Source organism: Protopterus annectens, chromosome 8.part0, assembly GCF_019279795.1.
Source record: "Protopterus annectens isolate FY-2018-M chromosome 8.part0, PAN1.0, whole genome shotgun sequence".
NCBI lineage: Eukaryota > Metazoa > Chordata > Ceratodontiformes > Protopteridae > Protopterus > Protopterus annectens.
In genome coordinates, this window is record NC_056741.1 from 1,785,606,014 (window position 1) to 1,785,624,505 (window position 18,492).

The 18,492-nt window shown below is 37.9% G+C and overlaps 1 protein-coding gene across 1 annotated transcript in view; it reads right to left on the minus strand.

Moving 5' to 3' along the window:
• LOC122809642 overlaps positions 1 to 18,492 on the minus strand; it is a 378,601-nt gene that overhangs the window by 164,854 nt on the left and 195,255 nt on the right. The window lies entirely within an intron of this gene.

The window sequence follows — 18,492 nt, forward strand, 5'->3', positions numbered from 1 at the left end:
ACATCGATGTCTGTGCTGTAACTGAAACCTGGTTCAAGGCTCCTGAGAGCACCCCGGCACTATTAGGTTTTACCTGATATCATGCGTTCCGGCCCCAAAACCCGGACCACACCACAAAAGGAGGGGGTGTATCCATATTCAAAAAGGATACCCACACCTCCAGGTTGGTGGCAACGCACGAAGCTTCGGAAACCATCCAGGTGCAACTAACCATAGGCAAAACTGCTCTACAAATTGTAGCATGCTACAGGCCACCCTCTCAAACTCATGAACCCCACACAGCCTTCCTGAAGACACTGGAGGGTATAAATGTATCTCCAAACACCATCATATTGGGTGACTTCAACTACCCGAATATACACTGGGAACATTACTCAAGCCCTAACTTTCTAGCCCAATGGTTCCTGGAGTTCATAAATTCAAATGGCATGGAACAGCTAGTCACTGTTCCCACGAGAGGAGAAAATATACTAGATCTCATTATCACAAACATGGGGACAAAATGCTCCACACCGGAAGTATATCCCTCATTGGTGAGATCTGATCATAAACTAATCTCACTGGAAATCCACATCCCGCCCCCACCCCAAACAAAAAAGACCATAGTGAAGAACTCCTCTAAAGCAAACTTCACACTACTCAAGACTGGTGTGGTATCCTTCAAGGCCCCTGAGCCAGTGGAAACCACAACCCAAGCTGCGGAAGCCCTTACAAATGCCTTCTATGAACACCTCCAGGACTGCATGGATCAGGCAATCCCAAATAAAACCAAGACTCTTTCCACAAAGGGCAAACGTCCAGTCTGGTGGACCCCAGCCATTAACAAACTTTATAATAAGAGGAGAAAGCTATTACATGATAGAACAAAATCCATAAAAGGAAGTCACCCCTGATCATTATTAGTAAAAAATACGAGCACTCATAAAATCAACTAAGGTCAATTTTGAGAGAAAAATTGCCATGGATTCAAAGGACAATCATAAGGCCTTTTTCAGCTATGTTAGGAACCTGGGTGGAAACTCCCAGATATGCTCAGAATTAGTCCAAAATAATACAAAAATCACTGAACCCACAGACATTGCCAACATACTGGCAGACAGGTTCAGTGCAAACTTCACCCCCCCCCCAAAGGAGAGATAACTATCCCAGCGGAGTGTAGCCTCCCAGACATCTCAAATGCGCAGGTGAAAGCTGCTCTCTCTAAAGCTAAAAACACAGCATCAATGGGACCGGATGGTGTCCCCGGCTGTGTGCTACACGAGCTAAATGAGGAATTAAACCCGCACATAAGGCAGCTGTTTAATCTCAGCCTTACCAGTACGGCAACTGTGGTCCCACTCCACAAAGGCGGTGCCTCTACGGACCCTGGTAATTACCGCCCCATAAGCTTAACAAGTCTAGTCTGCAAAGCTATGGAGAGGATCATAATGGAGCTCATAAACAAAGATATAGGGGACTTGCAGTCATTGGACCCGACCCAGTTTGGCTTCGTCAAGGGAAGATCATGCCTTTTGAACTTGGTCGACTTCTTCAAAACAGTCACCAAGGCCATTGATGAGGGAAAGGCAGTCCATACAGCCTACCTTGACCTTGCAAAGGCTTTCGACACAATACCCCACTCGGATATTGTAGAAAAACTTACCAGCTTAAATGCAAACCCATATGTCACAAGATGGGTTGCAAACTGGCTTAAGGACAGAACCCACAGGGTTAGAGTTGCTGGCGCTATGTCAGACTCCAAGCCGGTCACAAGTGGTGTCCCACAGGGCTCGGTCCTTGGCCCCCTATTGTTCGGCATCTACTTCTCAGAAGTACAAGCCAACATGGGAGGACTTTGGCTGACAAAGTTTGAAGACGACTGCAAACTGGGCGCCATAGTGGAAAGTGCATCGAACACGGATATCCTTCAGAAGGGACTCATGGAAACAGATAGCTTTTGCCAGAGCCATGGCCTGAAGTTAAACGCCAAAAAATGTATAGTCATACCCTTCGGGAAAAACAAGGTAACCCCAAGCTACCATATAGGTGGCAATCCACTAAGCACAGAAGAGGTTATCAGGGACCTGGGGACCCAGGTTGACAGTGGCCTTTCTTTTGACACTCACGTTGCTAAAGTAGTTAGAAAGACCTTCTACATTGCCCACCTGATCATGAAGGGATTCACATCCAGATCTAGTGAGGTCATTGTTCCCCTGTACTCTTCACTTATCAGACCAATGATCGAGTACAATGCCCCATTCGGGATGTATCTCACCCGACATCTGCAGCAATTGGAGAGACCCCAAAAGTTCCTCACCAGAAGGATAAAGGGACTCCAAAATCTGTCATATGCTGCCAGATTGAAGAAACTCCAGCTCTATTCAGTCGCATACCGTCTGCTCAGAGGTGACATGTGCCTGACATACAATGCCATGTCCAACCCGGAATTAATGGACATGCTCCACCTCAAAAAATCCAAATCCACCAAAACCACTAGAGCAAGCGACTTAAACCTTAGCACTGATATAAATAGGACGTGCTGGAGGGATAGATTTATCACTCAGAGACTCCCTATGCTGTGGAATAAAATCCCGGTCCATGTGAGGCAGAGCACCTCGCTGGCTCTGTTCAAGAGAAATCTTGACCTGTGGATGGGAGATCGTAGTTTACCCCGGGAATCATCTCTGTGTCACTGCTGGACAGAGGCACAACAAACTAATGGGCACAGTATTTTTTCATATAAGGGGTGGCGTAAGCCACAAAAATTTGGGCTAGGCTTATAAATGCCTTAGGGCAGATAGCCTAGTATAAACCTATGAACCAACTGTTCAGAAAATAGATGCAAAAAAATCAGATATAGTAATCAATGAAAAGAAGATAAAATAGCATTGATCACTGAAATTCCTACACCCAGTGATTACAGTGTGTTATGTACAGAGAGATCCAAAGTCTCAAAATACTAGGATTTGCAGGCTGAAATGACAGCAATATAGAAGAGGGATACGCACACAGTTCCAAATCAGTAGAAACAATGAGTCTAATAAAACAGAATTTACAGTAATATTTAGATATGCTGCCAATACATATAACTCAATACTGGGCACATTGCAGGTGCTGTGAATAGCACTTTTGGCTATCAAATACTGAGACAATGCTAATTTCATGAACTTTAATCATACTTTGAATTAGGAATTGGGTCTATTCCTGTCATGGTATTAGAAACTTAAAAGACTTGGAGAAACTAAACAGTGAAGAGCTAGGGGAAACACTTCTGAATATTTTAACCTTTGAAGATCAGGTTTTGATAAATATATGATGAAACTGGAAATTATAAATGCATGCAACACTTTATGATGCTATGAAGTTTACTGGTACAAAAGTTCAACAGGACATTCATCAGCTTTGAAGTCAACTATACTTTATTTAGATGAATGTAGTTTGCTGTGAAGATAACTGTCTAAAATATTTACTGTTGTTTTAGACAGCCCTGCTAATAATTTTATGATTTTGCTTAGAATAGTTAAGATGTTTATCTTACAAAGTGCAGGATTTGATTCTCACATGGAGTAATTGGCCATGCTTAAAATGGGCAACAATAGCAGTTAGTCTAGTACTAATCTATGAACCTATGAACCCAGATTTGAAGGTTTCTTTCTTGTGGAGCTGCAGGCATAGTTTGTTAAAGAAATTTTGGTGTAAGGAATACAAACATGCTTTCAGTGCTTTGTTGCAGGGGCTGAAAAATGGGGTTTCATTTTTGTAAATCAAGCTTCACTAAGTTAATCATACATGTTGCCTCAGATACATGCATGATGAAGCAGTAGGATCAAGAGAGAGGAAAGCAGTTTTAGCCCTGATGAGAATCACATCCCCATGGAGCCTTCAGGACATAAAGAAAGTACATTTTGGAAAAGGGGGGACCAAATCAAGAGCAAAGGTGTGGAACCTAAGGGTTATGGATATGAATGCTTTTGTGGGAGGAATCACATATTGACACTGCAGAAACATTGCCAAAGATATTATAGGATGTGCCAGAGCAAATGCAAGGTAGAATTCAGTTGCCATAGTAGTATTAGCAGGGGGTGACCTACACTTATCACTTGAACACCTGATAAGGAGTACCTCCTCACCATTAGGGCATAAGGTTTTGGTACTAATGAGGGTAGCACGGACATAATCAGAGGTGGTATAGACACTGGCAATTACCCACCTTAGTTTAACTATCTACAGGTGAACTCTATTTCTGCCCATCATGAAAGTGAATACAATGAGCATGATAAATGCCCTTCATACGTCATTACCCAACATTCATTACTGTGCTCCAAGGTCTCAGACTTCAACAGCAGAATGGTTATTAATTATTATAACATAACAGTTATATTTATGAGGCAGCCTGAAGACAATAGCACACAGATGCCAAGCTGAATTGCAGGATCAGACACCCCACGACAGGCACACAATGCTGCAGGATGTGACACACAATCACAAAGTCAAGTAAATGAGGGCATTGCATTGTATGCCATACAGAGAGAGAAGACTACAACACCTCTACACCAGTGTTTTTTCAATCACAGGAACAACTTCTGGAGAACAGCACAATCTGAGATATAACAGTGTCCATTGTAACACCTATGCAAAAGGGTGACAGGCATAGGGGAATAACCTATCTACCTCCAGAAGGATGAAAAGCATCAGCTGCTCTGCAGCAAATATACCATGACATTGCTTAGGCTCATTCCATTGCCAGGGAGTGTCAGCTAGAGATGGTCTGAGTACTGCAGGGTATATGTGAGCACTTTGACCACTACATGCAAATGTTAGAGAGCAGGGATAATGCCACGGTCATGCTCATGTGCAGTGTAGTGGCACACACATCTCCACCTCCAAGCATATACTAGTCAGCACCTACCAGACACCACTAGAAGTGAGTTGTGGACATGGACAAGGGAAGAGTACTGTCTGCTCAAATGGGGGCATTGTACCAATGCTTCTCAGGAAATTATGGGAAAAAGCAGAAGTCATGTAGGCATCCTCAGCACTTATGTACATGTAGCAAAACCTCTCATTCCAGGTCTAGGTCATGCATCACTGTGAGATCTCTATCTGTAGGATCCCCTGCATCCAGCAAGTCACATCATCACAGCAAGTCAGTATCAAGCTGACATGCCAGCATTTCCTTGTATTCATGGTCACCATTGCCTACCCTATCCTTAGGGGAAATTGTGTATGGCACATCTGACTTCCTGTAACTCATGGTTGACAGTGCAGAGCTACTAGTAGACTAATGCCATTGTTAGGAGTTTATATATATATATATATATATATATATATATATATATATATATATATATATATATACACACACACACACACACACACACACACACACACACACACACATATATATATATATATATATATATATATATATATATTAATATATATATATATATATATGGGGCCGGGAGGATAAACTGCAGAATGCAATGCAAATTAGTACTAAAGGACATTTCAGCAGAATGCATTTCAGTTTTGTAATGTTAATTCTTGCAAAACTGAAAAAAAGATAAAGAGGGAGAGGGAACAGGCTGTTGACTGCAATGTCTAACATTAGGAGCCTATTCAGCAGCAAAAATTTCAGTGGAGTAATACTATTGCTTACAATTACAAGAAAGATAATAAAAAAATCTAAACAAAGAGGGCAGGGGAGCAGCAGAATTACATACAATACATTACTTGGGGCCTAAAACACAGTGGGAAAAATGATAACATGAGTAACAGTTGTCCTGCCACTAACACTAGGACTGATGCCACTTTACCCTGAGCACTGTCCAAATGATGATTTTGTTTTCTGATTATACAAGGTTTGTTGTCTGTGACAAAACCAAGTGATCTGATGTGCAGTACCTCAGTAGAAAACAGGAAATTATTTATTCATCTTAACTAAAAGTGCAGAAGCATTACATAATAAAAAATGTGATATATTTTTTTCTTTTCTGTGCATGGTAGCAGATCATGAAAACTAGAAGGTGAAACATAGCGCCAGTACATGTTTAAATACAGAGAATATTTCAATCTGCTCTGTTAAGTAGTGCAACAGAAATACAGTACAACATTTACATATTCCTCAATGCTGACATCTCATTCACTGCGTAGATCTCAGTGAAACGTCAGGAATGAATCTTCCTGTATATTAAAAGTAAATATATATTTATATATATATATATATATATATATATATATATATATATATATATATATATATATATATATATATATATATGTGTATATATATATATATATATATATATATATATATATATATATATATATACACACACCATATGAATAACTACATTTTGAAAAAATATGAGAAACTGTCTGATGAACAGTGACAGTACATCATACACCATACAGCATAGCCCACAGATACCACTGCATGCATCACTTACCTCTTGTATGTTTTTTTTTTTTATAATGAAAGAAACACTATCTATGACTATCCTATGCTATGGTCAATAGTTGTGGAGTAGATGCTGCCTCTTTACCTGCACAGCCATGTACTGTGCATGAATCTACCACATGAGGTCCCTTCCTACTGCTGGTAGCCAGCCACCAGTGCTATCATCAGACAAGGTAAGGCCTATACTGGGAGATGCAGTGGTATCATGGGGCAGTTCTCCACCAGACTGGCACCTGATCATGTTGTGCAGAATGCAACATGCAGGATCATACTGAAGTGGACCCCCAGACTTACCCAGGCAATTGTTATAACCTTGTTCAGCAGGTTCAAGAGGATTCTGAACATGGATCATGAGTCATGGCCGCAATTGGTGGTCTACATTACATTGGAAAACACAAGAAAAGAAAAGGAAAAGTGGTAGAGCGAGGGAGATAACAATAACTACATAGATAATTATAATTAACATTTTCCACTTACCAACAAGGTGACCATGGGGAATTCTACTATAGATGAAGAGACAGCAGAGTCAGCTAGTGCTCCAGATATGGGAATCGTATGCACTGCTAGGATGATAGGAGGCTGCACCTGCACCAACACATTGTGATGCACCTCCATGCATCACACACTACTTGGCAGATAACAGAATGATAGCCTTTACTATGTTGGTACTGCACCCCCTCCCAGTCAACCAGATTGGGCCTTAAGGGCAACATGGCTGCAATCTATTGCACCTCAGGGAAATGTGCCATCCTGTAGAAGTCATGCATGGTTCTGGCATGGTCCTGAGGTGACAGCAGGAAATAGATGTATTGATTCACACATGCCAAGTGTATGTAAAGGAATTGCTAAAGTATCTTTGAGTGAGAACCCTGAGATGTACCCAACATGTCCCAGTCTGTCTCTGGAAGGTCCTCATGGCAATTATAGTCAGGGCTAAAGATACCTTAATAGCCACAGGTATAGGAAGGCCACACATTCCCCCAGTTCCCATCTGAGGGCCCTATGTACTCACTAAAGTACCTAAATATCTCTGTTCACCCTAAATCTATCAAGACTTTCTGTATTATTAACAGTTTAATGGGATATTCTTTGTTGGTATCTTCACCTTCTTGGTTGGTAAGCACTTCTGGGTGCAAGTTGTTTTGGTTTGATCAAGACACACAGCTCACACTGAAAAATAGTTAGGTTGGCAGCAACAGCAAGCAACTTAACCAGATGTGAAGTACATAGAAAAGACATGATTTTGCATTTAATAATATATCTGTGGACAGCACAGAAATGCATCAAAAGAGGACTATACATTGTAAACAAGAGTTTCTACATCATTTCTCATTTTAACATAATTGCTCTTTCATTTGTATATGTTGATTTGGGGTTACCACGCATTAGCACAACTGACCTCTCTGGATCATGCTAAGGCTGCTGCTGTCAGGTGCAGACAGTACAGATAGCCATTATGCACATGTATAATCACTACGAATAAGACCTGTTATATACACAGTGTAAGACAATGTGCAGTTAAATAAAATAGTCATGAGTTGTTATATCTTGGTAGCATTATAATCATTGTCTCTGCATCTTAGATATTTGTCACCAGTGAATGCTCTTTATGTGTAGTGGAATCTTTGATAACATCTGGTAGAGGAAAGTTTGATATGGAGTCTTCATTTTCCCAAGTCCTATGAATATGCATTTTCTGCTGTTGAAAACCGAATGTAGTAGAAACAAAAATGCCATACATTTGCACTGCATTTTCTCTTTCTTTTTTAGAAAAAAAAAGAAAAAAATAAAACATACAAATTGACATTCCATGGGTTGCAGCACATACAGAGAATTACTACACATGCACTTGTGTGAATTTTGTAGAAGCTCTGATGTTTCCAGCTTCCTTCAGAATGAAAAGGAACACAAATAAAAGCTGTGACAAAGTAAACATCACAAAACATTTGTGATATAAAGATAATTTACATAGAAACAAGTAACAACAATTACCACTGCAAAGCTTTAGTGGTTTGATTACACTATGCTTGCTGCTTATGCATAATGAGTTTATAAAAACTAAAATAGTACAAGCCTTTAAAAACAGTTATACCATATATATTTTTGGTTCTTAAATAAAAAGCTTGTGGTGGTAAATTGAAATAAGGACCAACCGTAACATAACATCCAAGTAATGAAAATATTGCACTGCTTTAACAGAAGCAAACATTAAACTTACACAAAACAAAGGAAGTAAAATATTGGCTACTTACATTGGAATATAATAAGACATAAAACATATTTGTCCAAGAAAAGAGAAAAGCAGAATCACATTCATATTATACTAGTAAATCATTACGTCTTTAATCTTTAGACAGATATTTTCATGGTTATATTGCATCAAAACATAGACAATCCATAATTATCTAACCACTGAGAAATGGTACTGTATCAACAAATAATAGGTGTACAAGGACATGTTGAGTACTATTAAAAATTAGATTTTTTTAAATTAAATTAATTACATTATTATAGACAAGGAAAATTATAAATAATGCATATGGCCACTGAATTTTATAAACACAAAAGTCAACTCAGTTTGTAGGATGATATATAACTACCTAATATACTACAAAACATTGTTTTATACAAATAAGGTTTAACTGAGAAAACCTTAAGTTGGCCCATACTTAGAAAAATTATGATGTGCATTTCTGGAGCTGCATGTGCAGCTTTTGGAACATATTAAGGGTAATATACTGAATTAAAGAGTTACATATTACTTTGTATGAGCAATCATGCCTATTTGGACATAAAATATATGTTATTATAGTTTACTGTCTTATTTGTGAGAATACTCATGCTGAATTTGGGTATTTTGAGCCTTTCCAAGTGAAGACTAAAATACTGAATATTTAGAAAAAAGAGAAAGCATTTCCAATAGTTAAAGTAATCAGTAGCTGCAGTACAGCTTGTTTGTATTTTAGTAGGAGTACAGCTTGCTTTGCTGTATGTGATCAGAAAGGATTTTTATTTTTTATTTAGTGAATGTTGAGGTGATTTTTTTTTGTTTGCTAGTGAGATTGTAGAACATGGAGATTTGCAAAATCTGTCTTTTTACCACTGTAGTATGAGTTGATATATATAATTAGCAGGGTGTGCGATGGTGCAACCACTCACAAGGGGATGCAGTGGGATTTGCCACTCTAAAAAAATGTATATTTTTTGTTTACTTTTTGTCGTAGCAGCACAACTCCAAACTATACACTTTTCAGACATGCACAAAATTTCCATTGTAAATTAAATTGAGTTATCTTATAAAAGATCAGATAATCTCTACTATTAACGATGAGGCATACCTCCATCTCTTTTAATCACATAAAGAAATGCAAACTTATTGTGTTATTATAGACGCTATGGTCTATTCCCAAATAATATCCATTTTTGATAAAATGCATCCACCTCTCATACTGCTCATCAGACTCATATGTTTAACATAAAATTAAACTATAGTTATATACTATTCACTATTCTATTTGACAAGAACAGAGTTTCACATACAATCCAAATCCTAGCATAATTAAGTGTTCCACAATCATATTACATATATTTCAATCAACAAGTGATTGTTAAGTTTGCTACTCCATAATTTCTATGAATGAGTTATGCCAAATCGCAATTTAATTATATACATTAAACTTAGCAATTTGTCACTGGAAGAATAAAACATGTTACTGTTGAGACCTAAACAATCTGAACTTTATAGTTTTATGATATAGTGTATTGCATTGCCTGATAACCATATGTATTATAGTATTTTGTCATACTTCTAAGTCCTAAGATCTATCACATTACCCTTTACTAATTCATATATACTTGACTTAACCTTTGAACATGGTTAATTACTGATTTTCAAAGAGGCACTTACTCACATTGGAATCTATTAGTGGTCTACCAGCTATGGAATAAGAGATTAAAAAAACATCAGTGATTGTCTGTCCAAATTTCAATAATAATATTAATGTGTTATAGCACAGTGAAAGATAAGATACATATCTTTAGTTCTGAAAGGTAAGACATCACCTATGATAGCAATAGCAGACGTGATTATATTAGATATGGCAAATTTCAACAAATAACTAATGTATAAAATACGTCAATGTCATGTCTTTTGTACTGTAACTCATGTCAAACAATAACCACTGTAACCAGGCTTGTATTTAAGTAAACACTTCAATACAAAATTGCAACTCTAAGTAATAACATCAACGCTATCATATTTCTTACAATAATAAAAAATATCAGCCCTGTTAAGTATAAACATATAACAGTTTGTAATATAACAACTATACTACAATACCCGCATATTTCTGTCATAGTCCCTGTGGACATTAATGACCTGAGACATATTTCACGGGACTATATAAAGACAGACATTGTTTATCGGTCTGAATACATGTCTCAGGCTGGTATGTGTCTTGCATTGAGCAGCATTCTGCCTTCATCAAGAATGATGCCACAGTATAAAGAAAAGATGACTCACTTCACTAATTGTCTTAGTTTCTGGTGTGTTTCCAGGGAGATTCAATATTTGCCAGCATTGGAGGGAATGGTTAACAAACCATGTTGTGTTGCAAAGGATGGTCTTCATCTGTCTTCCCTAGGCTTCTGAATATTGGCTAAAACTTTACCCACCCCCTTAGAGCCTTTTTTAGGGAATGACAAATTGATAAATCTACCAACATAAGAAGAACCCCCAAAAAAATAAAGATGTTACTGTTCAATGCTAGGTGTCTAAACAAGAAACTTCACGCCCTACAAGATCTACTCACTTTATGGAATATAGACACCTGTGCCATAATTGAGACATATTTTTAATCTGTATAAATAAATGCATTCTGGTAGTGCAAGGCTTCAGTGGTTTCCACACATTTAGACTATCAACTGCACAGACAGGGACAAAAAGTGGAGGATTCTGGAACTATATTATCAACAAGCATAACTCATGGGTTGGTAAAACAGGACAATGCCCTATAATTTATTTGTGTGCAAATCACCATAGACAATATCCCACACTATAGCTTAGCAAGCTATAGGTCACCCTCTATTTCCCTAGAATCCCATAGCTTGTACCTAGACTTATTGGAAACACTTACCATTAACCTAAACACTCTATTCATGACAGACTTTAACTATCCTGCTATAGACTGGGAAACATACACTGTCTTCACAATTTATTTATTGGTTTGAATTTGTCTTTCAGGGTTCAGTATTGATCTTCATGGACCATTTTCAGACTCAGCTTGGGAACAGTGTCTGGTTAAGTGACTTGTTCAGAGTCACACAGCTAGGAAATGGAGGCTGGGGGAATAAAACCATTCATGGGAATTCATGGAAGCCTTTAACTACCCTTCTATAGACTGAGAAACATTACCACTGCTTCATACTGTCAGGCACATTGATTCCTGGAATTTATTAACACAAATACCCTTGACCAGATAGTGCACACCACCCACCAGAGATTCAAACATACTGGACTTTGTACTCACCAAAATGGGGAGTGCTGCACCCCCCCCCCCCTCCATGTCACATCCACATGGGTGAGATCAGACCACAAAGTTGTCTCCTTCAAAATAAAAATCAACTTGGTAATCCCAACAGATGCTGTAACAGCAAGAAACTATCACAAAATAAACTACATCCTATTAAGTGATAGTTTATCAAAACTGATTGCCCCTCTCAACCCAGAGTTCACAGCAGTCTATGCAGAATTGTTCACAGAGACCCTGCACAACCATGTAAATAGCTGTATATAGGCTACTGTACCTACCAGACACAAACCCAAAACAAACTCTAAAAGCAAACTGTGGAGTCCTAACCTTAACAGGGTATATAACAAATGGAAAAAAAAACATGGCTAAAATCAGGAAGAGTAACTACCCTAATGATTGGAGCCCTCATAATTAAACTAAACAGGAAATTAAGGGAAGCAGCTAAGTCCAGCAAATCCACTTACAAGATCAAGATAGCCTCACAGGTTAAAGGCAACCACAAGGCCTTCCACATCTGTCCAAAACCTCAAAAGCAGCTGGTGCTCAATGGTGCCATATTCATTGAGCAGAGTGGCATAGCAAATTTGCTGCCTGATAAAGTCACCTCAGACTACACCCCCACTACCACCTGCCTCCCACCATGAAATACCTACTATCATAACTCCACAACTATTAACAATGAGAAGGTCCATATGGCACTTACTCAGTGGATGCCTACAATATTCCAGGATGCATCCTAAATAGCTTGAAACATGACCTATCAGGACCACTTGTGTCACCTTTCAACTATAACCTCAAAACAGGCTTTGTACCATGGGAATGAAGAACTGCAACAGTTATCTCATGTCACAATGGTGGACCATCACCCCACACAGGAAATTACAGACCTATTAGTCTGACTAGTCTAATATGCAAAGCCATGGAACCATTTATCATGGAAATGATCAACAAAGACAAAGGCATTCCACAGATAATGGACCCACCCCAGTGTGGCTTTTGTCAAGGGAAGGTCATGCCTACTAAACCTGGTACCTGTCGGACTTCTTTGAGATGGTCACCAAAGAAATCAGTAACAGAAAAATCACGCCCCATCAAAGGGTGAAGATTCCAGTGGCTTCACAAATAATGTAAAATGAATAAACAATAAAGGCATCCACCGGACTCATGCACAGCAGCAGTTATTCACTTTTGTATACGAATATAACTTAAATGACCCGTTTCTTCATTAACCATAAAATACTTTTATTATATAAAAGTTAGCGCTTTCACCGTATTGGCTTCTTCAGACTTATGACAAAATAAAGTAAATAAAGAATCAAATAGTATGCAAATGGAAGGTTTCACTAAACCATGTAACACATGCAATCAGTGCGAATATATTGATACAAGAAGAACTTTTACATATCCTTTATTAGGTCAAGAGTTCATATTTAATGTACCAGCAAATTGTCAGACTGAACACGTTATTTACCTTGCTAGGTGCACAGCCTGTGAAGCATTTTATATAATCAAAACTAATAGGAAATTACGTGAGAGAATCAGAGAACATATATAACATTTACGTATACGGTCAGAGAACAGTGCATTAGCAAAACATAACACTGCATCAGGACCTACACATAAATTCAAATTTATGGTTATACAGAAGGTAAATCCAAATATACGTAGTGGTGATCTAGAAAGCTACACTGAGGAATGTGAGTTAAGGTGGATAATTAGATTCAGAGCTGATAAGTTTCCAGGACTGAATGACAAGGTTCCATTAAAACCAGTCCTTCGAAAAAGAAGGCTTAAAATGATTAAAGTATAATGGTTTGAATCATATTTTTTACCAGCAAACTTACTATTCTTTGCCAGCAAAATTATACAGTCTCTACCAGCAACAATATTATTAGTGCAGTAAGTTCTCTAAGAAAATGAATATTATTAGGATGAAGCATTTTAGAATTATTTATCATATATTTTTGAAATTATATAGTATGCAGTTATTAAATATATTGTTATTTATTAGAAGCAACAAGCATAGTTTTTATATGTATAGTTCTTATATGTATATTTTTAAACAAATATATACATTGTTTAGTTAGTTTTAGATTATGTATAGTGAGTTTGGTGCTATATATGCATCTTATTTTAACCTGATATTGTATGTAATTGTTATAATGAAGTATCAGTGTCATTTTAACTACTAATAACATCAAATTTTATGCAAACCAATCGGTTGTGATTAATGCTTATTTAAACAAATGATTTCCCTTTGTTTGTCATAAGTCTGAAGAAGCCAATACGGTGAAAGCGCTAACTTTTATATAATAAAAGTATTTCATGGTTAATGAAGAAATGGGTCGTTTAAGTTATATTCGTATACAAAAGTGAATAACTGCTGCTGTGCATGAGTCCGGTGGATGCCTTTATTGTTTATTCGTCACCAAAGAAATGGCTGAGAGGAAATTGATGCATACCACCTACCTGGACCTGGCTAAGGCATTCAGTACAACACCCCACTTGGGTATCATTGACAAACTCATTGAACTGGGCATAAACCCCTACATAACTTGCTAGTTTGCCAGCTGGCTCATAGACCTTATCCAGCAATTCAGCATTACTGAGACCCACTACTAAGAGACCGGTCACCAATGGGCTTCCTCAGAGCTCTGTGCTGGGACGGCTCCTATTCAACATCTGCTTCTTGGAGGTAAAGGCTAACGTCAAAGGTCTTTGGGTGACCAGGTTCACAAATTCATTCATAGATTCCCCCATGACAGAAATATTTTACAAGAGGGTCTAATACAGACAAAAGACCAGTACTAACATCATGGATAAAAACTCAATGTCAAGAAATAAATTATAATGCCTTTTGGGAATACTTCCACTCAGGCTAATTACTTCATTGATACAACAACCTCAAGAGTTGATCCAATAGACAAGTATTTGGGAACATATGACAACAGTAATATGGCTTTTGACCAACATGTGGCCAAGGTAGTAAGAAAATCATTCTATGTTGCCCAACTTATAAATAAGAGCATAGCATTCAAGTCCAAGGATGTCATACTGCCACTTTATGCTACCTTTTTTAGAGCTATCATTGAGTATAATGCCTCTTTCGACATGTACCTGACCAGATATATGAAGAAGTTGGAATGCCCACATAGGTTCTTTACCAGGAGAATCCAGGATATAAATGCATTGTCCTGTATGGATCACCACAAAGCCCCACCTCTATACTTAGTTTCCTACGGGTTACTGAGAGGCAATCTATCCCTGCATATATGACATCTTCATATCCAGCTGTGATGGAACCTTTGCACATCTGCAAAACAAACAGCATCAGAACCACTAGATCCAAGGATATAGATTTTGCTTGTGGCAAAACTAAAACATGTTGGCAAGACAGATATGTGTCTCAAAGGATACCCATGCTCTGAAACAGGCTCCCCATCCACTCGAAGAAGCGTCTATCCCTAACCCTACTTAATATTAACCTTGACTAATGGATGGGAAATTGGACATTCACCTTGGTCTGACCCCCATGTCTCTAATATACAAAGGCAGACAGTAATGCTCAAACTAACATACCCCCCCAACATAACATCTAGAGACTTTCTAACTAACACACCCCATCATAATAAATTACCATGATACATAGAGACACAGTTGGGTTAGGTTGCACAGCTAGTCTTACAAAGGCCTGGTTGTCTTTAGCCTAGTAAATACCTATGAATCTATGAGCCTAGAATATATATAATAGCCACTGCAGTATAACATTACTAATGTCAGTAAAGTCAAATGGAGAGTGTAATACAGCACAATTCAAACCAAATATTCTTAAGATGTCACTGGTCACATCTTCTTATTATGAAGGCTGCTCATCCAAAATAAATTAAGAATATCATCATAGTTCTTCCCAATTAAATGAAATAAATATCCTCTGTCCTTAACACAATGATTAAATTCTATGAATTTACTTGTCAGCCTATATCATTCAATTTAAATGTATTACTTATTGGACAAAGTGAGGGGAAGCTGTTGCACTCACTTTTATATTTATATTTACATTTATATTTGCATTTTATATTTATATTTAAAACTTTAAATGCAAACTCTGCCATCACTAGTATCAGTAGTCAAAGTCCTATCACTTATTTTTCATCCAGTGAATCAGTGTCAGCTATCCTAATTATATTAAATGGCCATCTGATACAATGCAACCCAACAGGATTCTCTTGCATAATAAAAATCATGCTTTAAACTCTTTTAAATATTTCCTCAAAGAAAAAGCTTTGTTAGGAAGGAGCACAATTACCTCCCCAAAGAGAAAGCATCATTAGGTAAAAAAACACTAAGCATACACACTAACATGTATGTGTCCATAGTTTCCATGACCCTCAGTAACATTTTTTCATCACTAAATGTTCTACATTAAATCAATGCAAAAATTATATAACCAGTCATGTAGAATGGTTCACCATCTTGAACTGTCTTACTGTCAGCTTACCATATCTCCATTCATACTGAATCAATGTCAAAAATAATACTTTCTCAACATCCAAAAACCTCTTTGTAATACCTGCTCACTGTGCCATCTTTGTTGTAACATAGTCCAATAAATCCAGTCCTTTTTTTCTTCTAACACATGAAGTACTGTCATGTTCTTTTTTTTTCCAGACACATAAACCATTGCTCCAAATATTACACATTCCCAACATAAATCTACTGTTGCTTGGCCTACATCCAACACTTCAGTGCCTTCTCACCAAAACTGTTGACTGTTGGCATAATAGTGGCATGTTGCTCATGCAAAAACTCACATTTCTTAACTTCAGCCATTTCCAAATAATCATGCATATCCAGGCAATAATCCCATAAACTGCCACAAGTCACTATAGCCCTTTCATTGAGAAAATGTCTTACTTTTTATCATTATTGCTTCCAACAAAATACTGTGCACTGTGCTCAATACCCTTTCCCATTTTTTCCAATCACTTTTTGCTATACGTTACTGCTACACTGTAAGTTTATCAGCTGTGTCTCAAATTACCAGGTTTAATTGAAAAAAGAAACTTTAATTTTTCACAATACACACAGCAAACTGGGAAGACAGCTGCCCAGAAGAAGCATGCTGAGTTTTCTCATGTTGGTATTTTTTTGACATTGTTTGTTTTCACATGACTGGTTTTGTTTTGTTTTAAAAAGGTGAAAGTTGTCACAGCTATACTTCACTGATGGGACTGGAATTCTAGAACCTTTAAGTTCTACATTACTGGATATGGCAAAACAATGACAGTGAGACAAAGGAGGAGATTGATGATGTGGGATATGAGGAGGCAGTAGGATGTACATCTCATATTTTAGAGTAGTGTTGCATAGTCAGAATGGCATAACAAACTTGTTCGATTATGTAGAAATGAAGGGTGATTTTTTTAAAATAGAATCAATATGTAATTCATTAGCATAGTGCAAATGGAGTTTCAGTGTCAGTCGCAATGTTCCAAGACTCAGAACTCAGAATAAGGTTTGGAACAGGGATATAGCTAAACAACATAGTCAGCAACAAATGTGGAGGAAAGTTAAAGGAGTAGGTTGGAAGCTCTGACCATTGCTGTAACTGATGATTTGAAAGTAGTGCACCCCAGTGATGGCATGAGAAGAAAGATGAAACAAAGAACAGCACAAAGAGAGGGAGATGGTAGGGAAGAGTCAGATTATTTACAAGCTTGAAATGAGCTAGATAGGAAGACAGATGTCTGGCAAATAAGGAAACATTGGAAGCAGAGAAGTCCATGCACATGTAACACTGCAGATATAGAAGTGGGAATCTACTTGCTGTTAAACAGGAGTGGGTGAAGAATGAAAATAAACTATCATTTCTGAGGTTTCAGAAAGCTGAAGGTATCAGTTGTTGTTGGGAAGAGAAGGAGTGGGTTTGCAAAATGGAACTGTTGTCCAGGTGATGTCAGGCTGTGGAGTTGTATATGATCCACTTTTGGGAGAGGGTACACTTCCTCTGTTATGCTGCCCTGTACCCTTTTCCATTGTTGGTGATTTCTGTCACTCAAGACCTTTTATTTGCTACATGCACTTAAGGATACTTTGCAGTTGTGGAACTGTGCACTGGATGGGGTGGAGTAGTGTGTCTTTGAATTAATGCTTTTCAGGACAGCCTTCATTGGTTAAGACATGGTGAATCTAAGGTCAATTGCTTATAATCATCTGCAGTTGGTGTCATTTATAATCATTTAATCTAAAAACCAATGGCGAGTATCTTTTCATCCAACACAAATAGTACAAATGGATCCTCAACAAAGACTGAAAGACACGCACAGACGTGCACACTCGCATGCGCGTGCAGACACACACAGACATGCACATTCATACACACAGATACACAGGCACACACACACACACACACACACACACACACACACACACACACACACACACACACACACACACACACACACACACTCTGTCACAGACACATGCAATCACAGGCACACGCACACATATGCACACACA